The sequence below is a fragment of the Trachypithecus francoisi genome, unplaced genomic scaffold, assembly GCF_009764315.1.
Source record: "Trachypithecus francoisi isolate TF-2019V2 unplaced genomic scaffold, Tfra_2.0 Lachesis_group17, whole genome shotgun sequence".
Classification (NCBI taxonomy): domain Eukaryota; kingdom Metazoa; phylum Chordata; class Mammalia; order Primates; family Cercopithecidae; genus Trachypithecus; species Trachypithecus francoisi.
The window spans coordinates 51179733-51198567 of record NW_022681462.1 but is presented as its reverse complement, the minus strand read 5'-3'; the positions used below and the strand labels follow the sequence as shown (position 1 = coordinate 51198567).

General features: G+C 41.3%; 1 protein-coding gene across 3 annotated transcripts in view; it reads left to right on the top strand.

Moving 5' to 3' along the window:
- IL1R1 (interleukin 1 receptor type 1) overlaps nt 1–18835 on the top strand; it is a 76329-nt gene that overhangs the window by 19296 nt on the left and 38198 nt on the right. Inside the window, exon 1 of one of the 3 annotated variants that reach the window (XM_033175631.1) lies at nt 18559–18735. The exons of the other annotated variants lie outside the window; for them this stretch is intronic. The gene's annotated coding sequence lies outside the window, so the exon portion shown is untranslated. Of the gene's footprint in view, nt 1–18558; nt 18736–18835 lie in introns of those variants that run through there. 3 annotated transcript variants of the gene reach the window in all.

The window sequence follows — 18835 nt, the reverse complement described above, 5'->3', positions numbered from 1 at the left end:
ATAATTGGCTCACAGTTCCACATGGCTGGGGAAGACTCAGGAAACTTATAATCATTTTGGAAGGGGAAGCAAGTGCATCTAACATGGTGGCAGGTGGGAGAAGTGAAGTGAGAGCACAGGAAAAACTGCCACTTTTAAAACCATCAGATCTGGCCGGGTGCGGTAGCTCATGCCTGTAATCCCAGCACTTTGAGGGCCGAGGCAGGTGGATCACTTAAGGTCAGGAGTTCGAGACCAGCCTGGCCAACATGGCGAAACCCTGTCTCTACTAAATACAAAAATTAACTGGGTGTGGTGGCTGGCGCCTGTAATCCCAGCTACTTGGGAGACTGAGGTGGGAGAATCGCTTGAACCCGGGAGGCGGAGGTTGCAGTGAGCCACGATTGTGCCATTGTACTCCAGCCTGGGTGACAGAGCAAGACCCTATCTCAAAAAAAAAAAAAAAAAAAAAATAAGATCTCCTGAGACTCACCCACTATCACGAGAACAGCATGGGGAAACCACCCCCATAATTCAATCACCTCCCATCAGGTTCCTCCCTTGACACATGGAGATTACAATCCAAGATGAGATTTGGGTGGGGACACAGAACTAAACCATATCTTCACCCTTGTGGCTTGCCAGGCTGATTGCTGGGAGCCTCTCATGGTGGCTCTTCCTCAGTTACCACACAACTGTCTAGAACTCATTGATTGTTTAACACGTGCTGCCTTTACTCTGTAGAGTGTCTTGCTAGGAAAACCACAAGAGAGAGCATATTCTTGCAACTCCCTTCATCATCTGTGCATCAAGAATAATTCTTGTCTCAACAACAAACACACAAACAAAAGAAACCAACAAAGAAAATTCTTCATCATGTTTGCATCAAGAATAATTCTAGCTTGGATTTAGACTGGCACAAACAATGTCTCCTGTTCTTCTTGGTTTTCTGTTCTTCTTGATAAACTTCTTATTGTTTCATGGACTGGGAGCTTCCTGAGGAAGTGAAGGGGAGAGTTTCTGGCATGGGTTGAGGACAGTCATGAAGGTATGCTCAGAATGAAGTCATATGTAGCAGTCAGGATAGACAGGGTGGCACCCAGACAAGATACAAGGAAGAAGTGGGGAATCTAAAAGGGAGAAAGAAATACAGAATGTTAGGCCTTGTTAGGCCCTTCCAGCCCCATTGTGGCACTCACTGCTGGGGTGTCAGCTGACATGGTCAGGTGCAGTCCTCCTGGTGGTCTTGGGGGTAATATTTCAAAGCAGGGCTCACATGAATAAAAACAAGGTCTAATTAGTCATCTGTGCTTCTAAAGGAAAACTGAGGAATGTGAAGAGGGTCTGTAATGCACAGTTTCCCAGGGATCCATCCATAAACAAAACTCTTTTGTGATGCCTAGGATGCAATAAGGCACGGAATTGGAAATGGTTCTCCCCAGAAGACTTATTGCTGAGTAGGTCACAAACCGTGGATGAGGAGTGAAATACAGTCAAGAGTGAATGAGTAGACAGTCAGGAAAAATCAAAGAAAATAATGTCTTCAGCTCCAACCATTAGCTTTTTTGAGGGACTGATTAGAAGGTTTAGATCAGTGGTTCTTAACTTCAACAGACTTACAATGTTCTTTTTCTTAAAAACTATTTCATAATATCCTCTAAGTGAAATTCATTGACAACATAACCTACTTATACATGCTATTAAAAATTTAAATATATTACCTTAGCTATAATGTAAGGAAGATATAAAAGCTAGTCCGTATTCAGTTTCGTACATACACGTGTAGACACGACTGAGCTAGAAGACAGAAAGAAGTTGTCAGATGCTTGAGCTATACACAGAGAAGTCTTGAATGCAGCAGCTGCAAATGCAGACTGAAACAGCCTGTGCCTCGCTGGAGAGCCAAATAGAATGAGTGGCATTCCTGTTGGGGATGTGATTTTTTCCCCCTCATGGTGAACGATCTTTTATAAACTTTCAGAAGAAAATCAAGTTCAGCCTGTCCTCAATTGACACAGTAGATGCTTTTCTGGAAACTTTAATACATATTAAAACTGTGCAAAAAATACTTTGTGTTTATATGACAAACAGAGCTAGGCTTCAGACTCAGATTTTACCTCCATTGAGGTCTGGTGAGATGTTTGAAAGGTTTTATTTTTTTTAGGATAGAGGACAATTTGTTGTGCTGCGCTGTCCTACGTATTGCAAAATGTCTGGTAGCCCCAACTTCTGCCTGGTAGATGCGCACCCAACCAAAAATGCTCCTGCTTGTATTTAAAACTCCCTTAGGTTATAGCTAATTCCCAGGCACTGTCTGTAGAGATTCTACTCAGGTAGGGCTGTAGAATGTCCAAGAGGCTGCACAGCTAGGCATGGGAACTACTGATTCAAGCCATGCCTCTCTCTGACTCACCGGATCCCTCTGACATATCTTGGGCCAATGGCTGTCCAGTCAGGGTTTGAAGGAGCTGGGTTTCAGAGAAGAATGTTAGTAGGTTCAGTTCTCTTCCCAGCCCTTTTAATGCAGAGGCCCCCTTCTCAGCCTAGAAGGTTGTTCTAAGCTCCTGTGCAAACCCCTCTTGTGAGCCCTTGGGTGTGGCCATCCTGGAGGTGGTTGACTGGTGATCCAGATTTCAGCCTCTTCCTTCTCTGCTTTGCCCAGTGTCATGTTCAGGCCCCCTGCTTTGTCAAAAGTGAGGAACAGTTTGCCCTGGGTCTCAACACTTTGAAGTCCCATTGGGTGAGTCAGCTCCCCACTTAGCTTCAGAAGGATCCAGGACAGGTTGTCCTAAAATTAATACCTGCACATTCATGGACAGTGCATGGTGAGAGGAGGCAAAGATGGCAGAGACAGCTATAATGGGTTATGGAAAAGAGTTGAGGAAGAGAAGAGAAAACATTATTAAATGGAAGAGATTGAAAAATATTGAAATCAAGTGCAAGAACCTTTAATGGGCAGAGTTAAATGACACATTTATTCATCCAATGGGACTTGGATATATAAAATGCATCTACCACCTACTAGGCTTCATTCAAGACAATGGTAATACAACAGTGTATAAAACAGACCAAAACCTACCCTCATGGAGCTTACATTCTAGAGGGGATAGACAGTTAATTAACAAGATCAAGAAGCAATATATACAGTAAGTCAGATGGTGACACATGATAGGAAGCCCCAGTAGGGACTTCAGGTAAGACAGAGATGTGTGTGTGTATGTGTGTGTGTGTGTGTGTGTGTGTGTGTGTCCATGCAACATCCAATGATCTGGGATACCTATTTGGCAACAAGAGAGGAAAATCTCTTTGGCAATAGTGATTTGGATATTAGTCGTGTAGGAGGAATGAGAAAACCATACTGCAATTATCAGGACAGGAAATGATTCAAGTTTGGATAGAACTTTTTAACAATGAAAATGAAGAGAAACAAAACCACTTTGACATGGCAATAATTAGATTTCTGAGTTCACGTAAAGAATGTTGTGAAACTTCTCATTGCAAACCAACTTTTTGTTTCCTTTAAGTTCTTCATTATCTTTGAGTGTTTAGATTTCAATTCTCAATAGTTCTTCACATATTGACGGAGTTTGCTGTCCTATCACGCAGAGATCAAGTTATTTATGCATTTTACACTTGGTTACTTTAGACTTGAGTATTTGTGTCGAAATACCCCCCTTTTTAAATGTGGTTTCGGTTGGTGCTTTTGGAATGAGGAATTTATCGGCTGTGGTGACTCGTATATACTCTGTTAGCCAGAAATATTAGCTTGCTCTTTACCCGAAAACTCCCTATTCCAAAATGACATCACACTATGAGTTTATGCCCTAATGAAGCTCCAGTAACATTTGCTTATTTGCATAGTAGAAATACTATCAGATACATGAATTTTCTGTAATTTTCTCAATACCTCTATGGTATTACTGAATGGGTATATTACACTCATTGTAAAAGTTCAAAGAGGCTGAGTATATAAGTACCCAAATATAATGAATGTTTGGCAGGTAATGATCATCTCTATCATTGACTATGTTTAAATACTTTTTTTTGTGTTAACTTATTTGGTTCTCCCAACAACCCAATAAGGTGGGGAGTATTGATAACATTATTTTGCCATCAAGGGTATTGAGGCATAAGAGAAGTTAAGTGACTTGCTTAGTGCCACACAGACAGTATATAGTAGAGCTAGGATACATTTGGGGCAGTTGGGCTCCATTGCCTATGCTAGTAACCATCATTCTGCACTTCTTCTAGTTCTAGAGAGCAAATCTCAAACTCCTACGTGTTTTAGGGTCATTTTTAACTGTAAAAACAATGGCAGTGGTCAATGGTAGAACAGTAAAAGGCAGCAATGTGAAGGGGGAAAACCGTCAGTTTTGGAGGGTGTGTTGGATCCTGGTTCAGTTATTTTACTCACTGGGTAATCTTGGGCAAGTTCTTTCACTTCTCTCTAGGATGTCTGTTGCTGTCTACAAAGCAAGAGTAGTAGCCAGTGTGGTGGCTCACTCTTGTAATCCCAGAGTTTTGGGAGGCTGATACAGGAAGATCACTGGAGGCTGGGAGTTTGTGACCAGCTTGGGCGACACAGCAAGACCCTGTCTCTACAAAAATAAAAAAGTGAACAATAAATAAGCTGGGTGTGGTGGTCCAGGCCTGTAGTCCCAGCTACTTGGGAGGCTGAGGTGGGAGGAACACCTGAGCCCGGGAGATTGAGGCTGCAGTGAGCCAAGATGGTGCCATTGCACTCCAGCCTGGGTGACAGAGTGAGACCTTGTCTCAAAAACAAACAAACAAACGAACAAACAAACAAAGAAACTAACAATGAAAACCCCAAAAACCTACAAAAAAACCTCCCTCCCAAACAAAAGTAGTAATACCATTCATACTTATGAGCATTAAATATGATGCCCTATTGAATTGTCTAAATCATGGTCAGGAACCCGATAGGTGCTTGAAATCTAGATATTTCATTCCTACATAAGGGCCAATTATTGAGCATAGGTCAGATAAACAGTCAAGAAAGCTGTGGTGCAGCACATTGGAAAGAGAATTGGTGATTTTGGGGAATTCAGGGCAGGATTTGGGCCCCCTAAAGAGCAGTTCATATCTCAATGATGACTTAGGACGTAGGTCCTTATGGTGAACCTGACAGGGGCTGCTGTGCTGTGAAGTATTGCTTTGAAATAAGGGTCGGGGTGAAGCAGCTGTTCACGAGGGTGCCCCTCTCTTCTGACCTCTTGGCCCCTCTCTTCTGACCTCTTGGTCTGTCCTTTCTTCTTGCTCCTAGGTAGACACTTTCATGAACTACACAGTGGTCTCAGAGGGCTGCAGAAGCTTTATGTACAGCAGACGTTCTCAAACTTTCGGTCTAAAAACCCCTTCTTTTAAAAGGGGTCTTTTACTCCTTTTAAACTCTTAAAACTCTCCAGAACTTTAAAGAGCTTCTGTCTACCTGGTTAATTCTATTGGTATTAACCACATTCGATACTAAAACTGAGAAATTAAAAAAATTAATTTTTTTAATTTATAAAAATACATTTATTATTCATTAAGTGGAAGTGGATTATCCTAAAGATCTTCATCCTTGTTGCCTTCGCATCGAGTAAGCTGAGGAGGAGGAAGACAAGGCGTTGGTCTTGTTGTCTCAGGGGTGATAGAGGTAGAAGATAGGGAGGAGGTGGAAGAGTAGTCAGAAGAAGCAGGCACACTTGGTGTAACTTTACAGACATACACCGTAATTTCTGTCTGAATTCCTGTCTTCTCATTTCTCTAAAAATGTTTTTATACAGTATGAATATTTCTTTATCATTTGCTTTAATCTTATTGCCTGTATCATAGAAGGGCCCATGTCATAAAAGAAGTCAAAAGCATTCTTGAATAACTGGAACCCTCCTCCTAGAGTGTCTAACGTCAACTTGTTTCCTGGCCCTGCATCTTCTGTGACTTCTTCCTCATCATCTGGCACTGGTGGCTCAAGGGCCGGGCGCGGTGGCTCAAGCCTGTAATCCCAGCACTTTGGGAGGCCGAGACGGGCGGATCACGAGGTCAGGAGATCGAGACCATCCTGGCTAATACGGTGAAACCCCATCTCTACTAAAGAATACAAAAAACTAGCCGGGCGACGAGGCGGGCGCCTGTAGACCCAGCTACTTGGGAGGCGGAGGCAGGAGAATGGCGTGAACCCGGGAGGCGGAGCTTGCAGTGAGCTGAGATCCGGCCACCGCACTCCAGCCTGGGCGACAGAGCCAGACTCCGTCTCAAAAAAAAAAAAAAAAAAAAACAAACAAAAGCACTCATCTCCATCAAGTCACCTACTGTGAATTTCTCTGGTGTAGCGTTTATTAGGTCCTGAATTAATCCAAGACCCATATCTTGAAACCTTTTACCCCTACTTTTTTTTTTTTTTGCTATATGCACAACCTCTTTTACGATTTCATTGATTGGCTCAGTCATAAATCCTGTGAAGCCGTGCACTTCTAGACACAGTATTCTCCAGCAGGATTTTGTTGTTTCAGGCTTGATGGCTTTCATGGCTTTCCTATAACAATGACGGCATTGCCAATAATGTAGTCATTCCAAGCTCTCATGATGGTCTCTCTATCGGGGTTGTTTTCCATAGCATTGACACTTCCTTCCATAGAGTACCACGTGTAATGAGCTTTAAATATCTTTATAGACCTTGCCTCCTGGTCACCTGGTGGTCCTGAGGTTCACTGGAGTTTCACTTTGGATCCTCACTTTTAACACCAGATCTGGGCGGTGCAGGCCACGGATGCCCATGGACAGTGCGCCCTCCCATTCCACACATGCACCCACGCCCAAAGTAAAAAAAATAATTTTTTAGCAATTATTTAAAAACGCTGATACACTCATTGCCTGTTAACATAAATCTCTTTTATAAAAACAATTATTTTTAAAAAACAAAAGTATCAAAAAGAATTACTTTTTTTAACTTTGTTTACATTGTTCTGTGAATCTCTTTAATGCTTAGCTCAATAGAATACAGATAAGTTCTCATATCTGCTTCTGCATTCAATGTTGGAGAAGTTATACATTATGCAGTCTCTGGAAAAGTCCACTGTACATGTGTATGAAAAAGACACATACCGTGTTTGAATTGTTATGAAATTAGTTTTGACCTTGAGGACTCTGAAAGGATCTCAGGAACCTTTGAGAACCGATAATATAACATCATTTTCTTTGTAATAATGTTTTTGAACATTCTCAATATTCCCTCTCAGCTTCCTCGTGGTGCCTGTGTTCAAGCAGTCACAATTGTTAATGATTCTTCTTTCAAAATTCTTAGGTTTGGCAACCCTGGAGACAGTAGATTTGACCTTTAGATGTCTTCCTCACTCTCACCTTTCCTCTTTCCTTGACAGCTGTTCTTTCCTTTTCGTTCTTGGTGGCGCAACCTTGGGGGATTTTCCATCCAGGCCGGTGCCTCTTCTCTCTCTGCCTCTGGGGCCTGACAGCTGCCAGGCTGTTCTTTATCTGACATCGTTCACAGTTTACTTCCTTCCCCAAAAGTCTTGGTTTTGACTAAAATGTAGTAATTCTTGGTTATGTTTTATAAAGATATCAAAAATCTTTTCAACCAAAGTTTAAAAAAGAATTTGCAGGGTGGGGATGGGCATGTGTAAAGAATCTCAGGCATCTTCACTGATGAACTTCAGAAACTATGTCTGTAGATTTCTGATGCCAGCCAGGATTGAGTAATAGACCCTAGATTTACTTTCTCATAAGAAACAACTAAATTACTGGACAAAATATATAAAACCAGGGTTTTTAAGAACCGCACATCAGCTAAGGAAGGACAGTGATCCCTGAGAGGCAGAAAACAAAGCCCTATGACTTCTCTGGCTTACTGATGTGAGAGAGTTTCCAGGCCATGGCACAGGGAAGGGTGACCCAGGCAGAGTCCAGTGAACTTCCTGACTTGATGAGACAGAGCTGAGAACCAAGGGAGATCAAGGAAGCTACAGTTCACAGGAAAGGAGAAAGCTACAGAGAGGAAGAGCTTCAAAGCTCTTCAGTTCAGAGGGTCCCACTCAAGAATTCAGCACACCAGTGCATGTGAGAAGACTACCCAAAGTCAGAAAAAGCACCTCCCTAAAACATTAGATAAAATAGTGGACAAGAGGAGGAATAATTCCTACTCTCACCAGCCAGACTGGAAAGTCTCATCAGTCACAGGCATTTGTTAGAGGACTCATAAGGGTCAAGCTTCAGAAGTGGGATAAAATAAGTCCTAGAGTGAATGGTGCTGTGGTCCTGTCTGCCGAGTCTTAAAAGTAAGATCCAAAAGAATCAAAACTATTCTCAATAACTCAAATGCATCCCAAGACACAAAAATATTCAGCAGCTAACAAGTTAAAATCCACAATGTTTGGCATTCAACCGAAAAATTACCAGGTCTGCAAGTAAGGGTGATAATAATGAAGAGGAAAATGAGTCAAAACCAACCTAGAGATGTTAGAATTAGCAGACAATGACATGGAAACAGTTGTTATAACTGTATTCCATAAACACAAAGAGGTAAGTAGAGAAATAAAAGATGTGAAAATGCCTGTGTCTAACTTCTAGATATAACAACTACAATTTCTGAGGTAAAAAAAATGACTGGATGAGATTAATAGCAGAATAGATATTGCAGAAGAATAGATTAGGGAATCTAAAGACATAACAATAGAAACTATATATAAAAAAAACACAGAGAAGGAAAAACTAACAAGTAGAGAACAGAGGATCATGAAACAGTGGGAAAATTTCAAGTCACCAAAACACACATGTAATTGAAGTCACTCAAGGGAAAAAGGGAGTGAGAGAAAAAATATTTGAAGAAATAATGGTGAGGGCTTTTCCAAGCTGAACTGAAAATTACAAACCCACATACCCAAGAAGTTCAGTGAACCTTAAGAAACTTGAGGACAAACACATCATTTCACCATAATTAAATTTCTTAAAATCAGCAATGAAGAAAAAATCTTAGAAGCCTGAGGAAAAATATATGCCTACCAAGAAACAGCAGTGACACAGGTGATAGCAGATTCCTCACAGAAACAATGCAAGTTAGAAGAGTTTGGAACATGATCTCTAACACACTAAAGGAAAAAAAAACAGTCAACCAAGAATTTTATACACAGTGAAAATATCTTTCAAAAACAACGACACAATAAAACCATTTCAGATATATAAAAGCTGAATTCATCACCAACAGACCTGCACTACAAAAATGTTAGAGGAAATCCTTCAGACAGAAGGAAAAGGATACTAGATGGAGATCTGGATCTATCCAAAGGATAGAGCACCAGAAATGCCAAATTATTATTTAAATGTCTTTAAATGAAAAGTATTTAAACAGAAGTAATAATGATGTAGTGTGAGGTTTATAGGATACGTAAAAGTAAAATGAATGACAAAATAGCACAAAGGTCAGGCAAGGGAAAATGAAACTATACTACTGTAGGGTTCTTATATGTAGGGTGATGCAGTATCATTTATAGGAACATTTTTAGCACTAAATACCTATTTAAAAAAGAAGAAAATTTGTGAAATTGGTGACCATAGCCTCCACGTTAAGCAACTAGAAAAAGGAATAAATTACACACCAAACAAGCAAAAGACAAGACATAATAAAGATCAAAGCAGAAAGCAACTAAATAGAAAACAGAAATACAATCAAGAATATCAATGACACCAAAGGGATGACACCTTTGAGAAAATAAAATTGATAAACCTTTAGCTGGATTGATTGTGGATTAAAAAGAGAAGACAGAACCATCAATGGTAGGAACTAGGTGATATCACTACACTATACTACAAATAGTAAAAGAATAATAAGAGAATACTAGGAACAAAATTAGGCATAAAACATATACACTTAGATGAAATAGATAAATTATTTGAAGGACCCAAGCTACCAGCTTCATTCAAAAAGAAATAGATGACTTGACTAGCCCTCTATCTATTAAAGAAATTGAATTTGTAGTTAAAAGTCTTCCCACAAGGCACGGTGGCTCACACCTGTAATCCTAGCACTTTGGAAGGCCAAGGTGGGCGGATCTCGAGGAGATCGAGACCATCCTGGCTAACATGGTGAAACCCCATCTCTACTAAAAATACAAAAAATTAGCTGGGCATGGTGGTGGGCACCTGTAGTCCCAGCTACTCGGGAGGCTGAGGCAGGAGAATCGTGTGAACCTGGGAGGCAGAGCTTGCAGTGAGCCGAGATCACACCACTGCACTCCAGCCTGGGCGAGAGAGCAAGACTCCGTCTCAGAAAAAAAAAAAAAAAAATCTTCCTGCAAGGCAAATTCCAGACCCAGATAATACATCTTGTGAATTCTACCAAACATTTAAGAACAATATAATAGTAATTCTACTCGAACTCTTCCAGAAAATTGAATAGGAATAAATGCTTTTCAACTCATGAGTTCTCCCCAACTCTGTGAGGCTAATATTACCCAGATATCAAAACCAAACAGGACATTACAAGAAAAATACAGACCAGTATTCCTCATGAGCATAGATATAAAATTCTAAACAAAATACTAGTAAATCAAATCCAACAGTATATAAAAGAGCTAATGCATCATGACTAAGTAGGTATTATTGCAAGAATGTAAGGTTGGCTTAGTATTGGAAAAATCCATAAATGTAATTCACTATGGTAATGAAACTAAAAAAAGAAAATCATATAATTGTCTCAACAGATGCAGAAAAAGCACTTGACAAAATCCCAAATCTGTTCCTGGTGAAAACTCTCAGCAAACTAGTCATAGAAGGAAACTTCTTCAGCCCAACAAGGGATGTGTACAAAAGGTCTACAGCTAACATCATACTTAATGAAAGCTATCCTCCCAGGATCAGGAACAAGGCAAGAACGTCCACTTTCCCCACTTCTATTTAACGTTGTGTTAAGGGATCTAGCTGGTGCAAAAAAAAAAAAAAAAAAAAAAAAAAGTCAATCTATGAAATAAAAGGTATCCAGATTGGAAAAGAAAAGAAATTCTATTTGTAGACAACATGGTAGTCTATGTAGGAAACCCTATGGAATCTACTAAAAATCTACTAGAACTAATAAGTGAGTTTTGTAGGTTATAAGATCAATATACAAAAATCAGTTGTATACTTATATGCTAGCAATGAGCATTCAGGAATTGAAATTTAAAAACAATAACCTTCACAATAGCATCCAGTACTATGAAAAACAGGAATACATCTGGCCAAAGATATGCAAGATCTGTTCGTGAAGCGGTGGTGATGGCAGAGACTATTCTGTCCCCGAGCCCACGATGTGCCTGACACTGTTCTTGTCGGTGTTCTCTGCACCCTACCCTTCCTGGCTTAGGCTGCTCTCTCTGCAGTCTGTTTCAGGGTCTTTCCAAATTACCAGCTTTTTCTGGGTCCTTCAAATACCTGCATCACTACTTTCTTTCTTCTTCTTCTTTTTGAGACAATTTCGCTCTTGTCGCCCAGGCTGGAGTACAATGGCACAGATTTTGGCTCACTGCAACCTCCGCCTCCTGGGTTCAAGCGATTCTTCTGCCTCAGCCTCCCGAGTAGCTGGGATTACAGGCATGAGCCACCATGCCCGGCTGGCATCACTACTTTCAAGAAGATAACAAAGAACACAGAAAAAGCAATCAATACTTTCTCAATCACCATGTTCTTCCTGAGGGTCTCTCCTTCTCTTGAGACTGCAGAAGGAAGAAACTCTCATTCTAGTAAACTTGTGACTTTCTTCTTCATTTAAACTTTTACATGCTGGGACTCATTCTTCGTGCTCTTAGGAAAACCTGGGTTCTGGGTGCATACCTACACCTCTTTTTCATGGGCATCTTCTAATTTAGAGACTGTTTCCCTGTGTCATTATTTTCATGCCTGGATTTAGCTAGATATTGCTAGGTTATTTACAAGCACACAGTTAATATGTTAAAGGAACAGGGCAGAGGACCGTAATTCATTTTTTTTCCTTGTAGAATAAACAAAAAGGAATGACAAAAATGTAGAACGTGGTAAGATTTTACAATTTTATTGGCTAATGTAATGCTATTTAAAATCTGTTTGTTTTAAATCAAGACGTAATAAACACTCTGTTGTTGATTTTATGACCCCATGCCTGGGAACCACAGTGTTGCCTCTGCTGGATATCACTGTGGGGGCAGCACACAGTTAATATGTCAAAGGAACAGGGCAGAGGACCATAACTCATTTGTTTTTCTTGGAGAATAAACAAAAAGGAATGACAAAATGAGGAACATGGTAAGATTTTACAATTTTATTGGCTAATGTAATGCTATTTAAAATCTTTTTTTTTTAATCAAAAGGTAATAAACACTTGTTGATTTGGGACAATACCTACAATAAAAAATGCATTACACTCTTCTTTTTAGCTGACTGCCTCTGACATTCTGAGCATTGATCGAGTTGCCCATGAGTGTTTTGGGATTGGGGATGAAGGCATTCCGCACCCCTACAAAGTACATGCATTCCTGTCTCTGAAGATCTTACGTTTATTTTTACTAGCAAAATTAGAATATTGGTGCGAATCCTTGTGTTTACAAAGTATTATGTTAATGAATATAACGATTATAATATTATTCAAACTGAGAACCTAATATCCAGAGGACATGTGAGAGCAGGTAGGATTTGATCAAGCAATGAAATACAAAATGAATGATCACCCGGTTGATCAAAAGGAAAGAGGAAGAGTGTGAAGAAGATTCTTGCTCGAGTATGGATTTAAAACCACCAGATTGTCCATTTTGGATGAAGACTGGCCTTCCAGAGAAGGACCTTTGTTCTAGAGTCCCTGAATTATCTAAACCTTAAGCAGTTATGTCCAATGAACATTTTGCAGTGAAGTAATGTCCTGTATCTGTTCTGTCTAATAGGATAGCCTTTAGCAATGTGTGGGTATTGAGCCCTTGAAATGTGGCTAGTGCAACTGAGGGATTACATTTTTAAATTTCATTTAATTTAAAATAATTTAAATAGTCACATGTTTCCAGAGGCTACATGCATTGCATAGCACAGATCTAGAGGAATAAAAGGGAATCCTGTAGCCACCTTCTGAGACCCCATGCCTAAGTCACACTCAGGGAACCTCTGCCCAAAATCTTTTCCAGTTCTGGGTCCTAAGACTTTCATGCCATTACTGGGGAATTCAGATGATAGGCTTCTATTATTCTCTCTCTCAGGAGGACTCAAGATCCAGTGGCTTTGGCCTCTGAGGACAAACAAGCTTATATTCTAGATGGTATGCTGAGCTCATCAGCAGGTCTAACCATCCCAGAGTAGGAACAACTCAGCACTGCCATCCAGGCTCTTAACATAGTAATTTATTCATGATAGTGCAAGAAGCAAAGAAGGAATCAGTGGTCCTGTCGCCTCTTTTCCCAACCCCTGGGGCCAAGGCAGAGAACTTTTCTAGCTCCCATTCTCCCTCAGGGCAGTCATGGATAACAGTATTTTTTTTGTTTTTTGAGATGGCGTCTCACTCTGTCGCCCAGGCAAGAGTGCTGTGGCGCGATCTTGGCTCACTGCAACCTTTGCCTCCTGGGTTCAAGTGATTCTCCTGCTCCAGCCTCCCAAGTAGGTGGGATTACAGGCGTGTGCCACCATGCCCAGCTAAAATTTTATATCTTTAGTAGAGACGGGGTTTCACCATGTTGGCCAGGCTGGTTTCGAACTCCTGACCTCGTGATTCAGCCCCCTCGGCCTCCCAAAGTGCTGGGATTACATGTGTGAGCCACTGTGCCCAGCTGGATAACAGTAATTCTTGATGGAAAGTCATTCACCGATTGCTGAGCTGTTGCCAAGTTGTTTGTTCTGAAGAAATATAAGAGGAATGGTTGGATGTGAATGTAATATTTGGACATTAGGGAAATGATTAAATAAATATGGCACTCCTGCATCTGACCAGATTTTTATTCTTCCTTTGTTGATAGTGGCCTGCTGTTCACTCTTCCAAGTGTCTTTACTAGTGGAGACTTACTTCTCATGGGCTGTGTTAGTTCTTAGAAAATCATTGAATAACAACACTAGAAACAAAATCATTCTAGTTAGCATTTCCTTGAAAGTACATAGTTATAGCTAATTCTTTTACTCAAAATAGTATATTCAAAACTAAACCTATGTGACCATCTCATAGTTCTCAGTTTTTATTTGTTTGCTGGTCATAATAATAATAATCTTAAGGAAGCCCTTCGTAATTGGACATTGCTCAGAAGTGATGCTGGAGAAGGGAGGATAGGTGTTATTTTAATTCTGAGACACCTTGCATGCTAGACTGAAGTTATACAGTACAAGATAAGCTATGGAGAACTATGACAGTTATTGTTTTGATTATCTATTATTGTGCTACAATCTACCCTGAAACTCCATGACTCAAAACAACAGTGTATTATTATCTCTCATGATTTTGTGGGTTGATAAGGCTCAGCTAGGTGGTTCTCATTTGGGGCCTGTCATGCAGATGTAGCCAGACAGCCATTAACTAGAGTTGACTGGCCTAACATCCAAGATGGTGCACCCCATGGCTGGAATGTACTTTGGCTGACTGTTGGGACTGTGGATCGGAGCACCTGTACGTGGTCTACATGTGGCTCAAGCTTCCTAACACTATGGTGGTCTCGGGACAGTCATGGTCTTTACCTGGCAGCTCAGGGCGTCAAGACTGAGTGTTCTAAGAGGCCCAGGAAGAACCTGAAAGGCTTTTTATGATTGAGATCAGAAATCCCAGAAAGTCAATTCCACCACATTCTATTGGTTGAAATTGTTTGAACAAGTCATGAAGCCAGTCCAGGTTCAAGAGGAGGAAAATTACACTTTATCTCTAAATTAGATGAAGAGCAAAGAATTTGCAGTTATCTCTAGTTTACTACATTGATCTTATTAAAAGGAAGCCACCTAGAGAAAATACATTGACAGTTATATTCAGAAAGATTAAAAGTTTGAAAGACTCCAACATGAAAATCTAGATTTTGGAAATTGATTGTGTAAAAGGAAAAGTGACAAAACTTAGAGATCAGTTACAAAACATTGCAGAAAACCAAAGATTGGTGGAACTGTGTGGAATTACAAGGGAAAGAGTATTAAATTTAAGAATAAGTTTAAAAAGGGTTGTATTCTTGTCACATGTCTGGCATATGATGAAGCAGAGAGGTTAGAATAGGCACTTCTTAGATGATGGGAAGGGCTACCTCTTGGGTGGCCATGGACAGTTCATTTCCTGGTGCTTCAAATTTTATGTGTTAAAGCAATCAGAAGCCAGTGGCATGAGAGACAGAGGCCACCAATCTGGTTCTGTTAGGTGCAAGAGTACTTGCATGTCACCAAGTCTATTGGCCTCTGGAACTTACTGTGTTATATCTGTTACCATGGGAAAAACCAGGTGCAAGAAGCCTCTTTCAGTCATTTGCCTTCATTGAGCAAGATTCAAGCTGCAATTAGAACAAACAGTTGGCTGGTCTGCCTGTCACTTATGTCTTATCTTCCTTCTCTTATTAAAGAGGTTAAGAAATGGTTTATCGCCTGTGACGGCCTTATGAAATATGTCACACTTTCTCATCAGCTCTTATTTCCTGTTCACATGTGGCTTTCTGGTTGGTAAAGGTCTTATTAAATCAGAGGAATTTGAATGGAAAGATGATCATAGTAGCGCACCACCAATCGCCTAGGGAAAGGGAGAGTGTTCAGTAGATTGAAACCGAGAAGTTGTAGTGAGAAAGAGTAAGGCGAAATGTAGATAAGAAAAGAGTTACTTGAAAGTCAGTAGATGGAAAATGTATGAGAGGTGGGAAAACAAACCTAGGCTGTAGAAGGAAGTCCATCTAGGACAGTGGTTTCCAATCTGTGTTGTGGTTCTGTGAGAGATTACCGGCAGTGCCATAAATAACAAAAATATGTGTAGCAAATTAAGAATCACAGAGGCCCTCTGTGCAAAAATGTAATTTTCTTTATCTCTTTACAACTGAAGTCAACTTGACTTAGGAATTCTCATTTCCACCTGATGGTAGAAAAAGATCTCGCTAATTTAGAGTTGTTTTGTCTCCACTGGTTCAAGACTCAGTCTCTCTGGGAGTAGTAACACAATCTCTTCAGAATTCTTTCCTTCCAAACCCTGCATTTGTGTTTTCTGAAGGCTCAATGGAGTTCTTTGTGGGTGGTGGGGCTGAAGTGGACAGAGCTGAAGAATGGTTGCCCTGGTGTCCCAGGAGGGGTTCTGGTCCATGAGTTATCCTCTGTTCTTGAAAACTTCAGCTAGGACCATGCTTGTCCCATCAGACTAAGTCCAAGGGCTCTTTGGTCTTCTTAGCTTCTTCACTGCCCCCTTTGAGTGTCTGGGGATTCTCAGCTGCTTTACCTGAATACTCTGGGATGCACCGGACTTTTCTCCAGGCAGCCTGTCCTGAGGCCCAGGCATATCTGCTGCCAGGTCTGCTCTTTGGCTCAGGCCATGTTGGACACCGGGCTTTGCTATGACCCTGGTGAAGTCCAGAACTAGGCCAGGAAACCAAGTGGCATTCCTCTCTTCCAGTCTTCTCCATCAACCTCCTCACTCAGGAGGAGTCCAGGTGATGCAGTCTGGATATTTGTCCCTGGCCAAATCTCATGTTAAAATGTAATCCCGAATGTTGGAGGTGGGAGCTGGTGGGAGTTGGTTGGATCATGGGGGTAGATCCCTCACGAATGGCTTGGGCCATCCCCTTGGTGATAAGTGAGCTTTTGCTTTGAGTTCACATGAGATCTGGTCATTTAGAAGTGAGTGGCACCTCCCGCACCTCTCTCTTACCTCTCTTACTTCCTCCTGCTCTGGCCGTGTGACGTACCTGCACCTCCTTCACCTTCTGCCATGATTGTTAGTTTCCTGAGGCCTCCTCAGAAGCCCAGCAGATGCCAGTGCCATGCTTCCTGTATAGCCTGCAGAACCATGAGAAAATTAAACCTCTTTTCTTATAAATTACTCGGTTTCAGGTTTTTTTTGTTGTTGTTGTTGTTTTTGTTTTTTTTTTTTTTAATAGCAACGTAGGAATGGCCTAATGCACCAGGATTTCTCTTGTTAGGTGGTGCTGAAGAGTGGAAGCTCTGAGTCACCCCTCAGAGACCTTTCAGGGTCTAATAAACAGCAGCCTCCTCCCTCTGCTTTTCCCCTTCCCACCTGCTGGTCAACTCTGTTCCTTGGAGTGGGAACAAAAACAAATAGCTTTACATTACCAAACATTCTTCTGTACTCCATGGTTTATGATATAAACGTTATGGTCTAAGTTGTCCAATACTTTGGCTTTGGAGGTTCAATGAAGAAAAGCATAAAATACTTCTTCTTTCAAGCCTAGCCTTAATGTTTATGATGGACAGTCTTTCAAAATGTCCTGCCACATGTGCCATAGGAGATGTTTTATTTTTCAGGCATTGGATTATGTTGTGTCGGTCAATATGATTTTGTTTCATGTACATTATCAAGAGACTCTTCCCAAAGAGGGTCGGGATCTGATCAGCTAGACCAGTGGGGGAGAAACTGAAAACCATCAGGGGACAGGGTCTCAGTCAAGTCTCCTGAATGATAAGCATTTCAGAGGTGGGAGAGAGACACCCCGGAAGGTGTCCAGAGGCTAAGAATGCTATTTCTGTTTCTTGGAAGTTTTTGTCCAAGAGGTGGACCATTGGATTGCATCACTAGTATACAATGCCAGTGTAAGCGGTAGGCTTTGCAGTGAAGCATGTTGATGTGCTCTCAGAGCATTTTTGTGGTGCTGAGATAGGGATACGGGGATTACAGTCTCCACCTTATGGGAACCTCCTATCCAGGGGATGGAGTGAGGCAGGCAGGCACACCAGTTATCCAAGGAAAGGAAATAAAGAGAAGGAGAGAGTCAGTGAAAGTGGTCAGGACAACTGAGTAAGGGAGAAGGTGACTTCAAGTCCCAGAGAGAACAGTGGTTATAAGGTGAGAAAGAGGAGGTCTTCCAATTCCATTTCTGTGTTGGGCGGGTGTTTGAGAGTCCCACCAGGGTCTAGAGGCCTGCATGTCTAGCAGGACACTGGGCAGGAGTGGCTGAAAGGGGACAACACTTACAAAAGAGAAAAATTATAGATTTTATTTCTACATGGTTGCACAAATCAATTTCACTTGCTACTTGTAAACTGCTTAAACACCTTTATTATGTAAATGGAAAGACGAATTTGTGTTCACCATCATAGTGCTTCTGGGCTGGTTCCACAGCATCCAGCCAGGCCCACCTGCTGTAGCTTTCAGAACTGCCATTTGAACATGTGGTTAAAGCAGCCTTCAGTTGGAGGGGAGGATTCACAGTAATGGCATCACTGTGGGAGCTTAGAGGAACAACTGCTTGCAACCCTAGCTGCGCACTGGAATCACCTGGGAGCTTTACCAACACTGCCTTTTGGACCTCAGCCCCAGAGACTCTGATGTGACTGATCTGAATACAGGAGTGTCATGTCCTTCCGTGATTCTGAGTGGAGTCAAGGCTGTGAGACCGTCTGCTGTATAAAGGAATATTGAGAGCTGGGATTGTTAAGGAATTCTCATCATGCTATGTCACTGGCCTCTGATGAAAGCCTGCTTTCTCCAGAAAAAGGAACCATAAAAGCTTCTGGAACCAGATTGTTTAAGAATGAGAAATTGACATCATGCCAGGCTGTAAGACAGTTTTTAGGGCAGATGAGCTTCTGCTGCTCATTCCTTCATCTTTTCCTCCAGCCTGGAATTGTTCGCGGATAGCTGAGGCTCAGGTTACCTCAATTCTTGAGTTTTTTAAGGGGCATATCCAGGGGTGGGTTAGGCGAGCAAGAGCCTGCCCAGTCTGAAAGGGATGCAGGAAGGGGCGGTGTG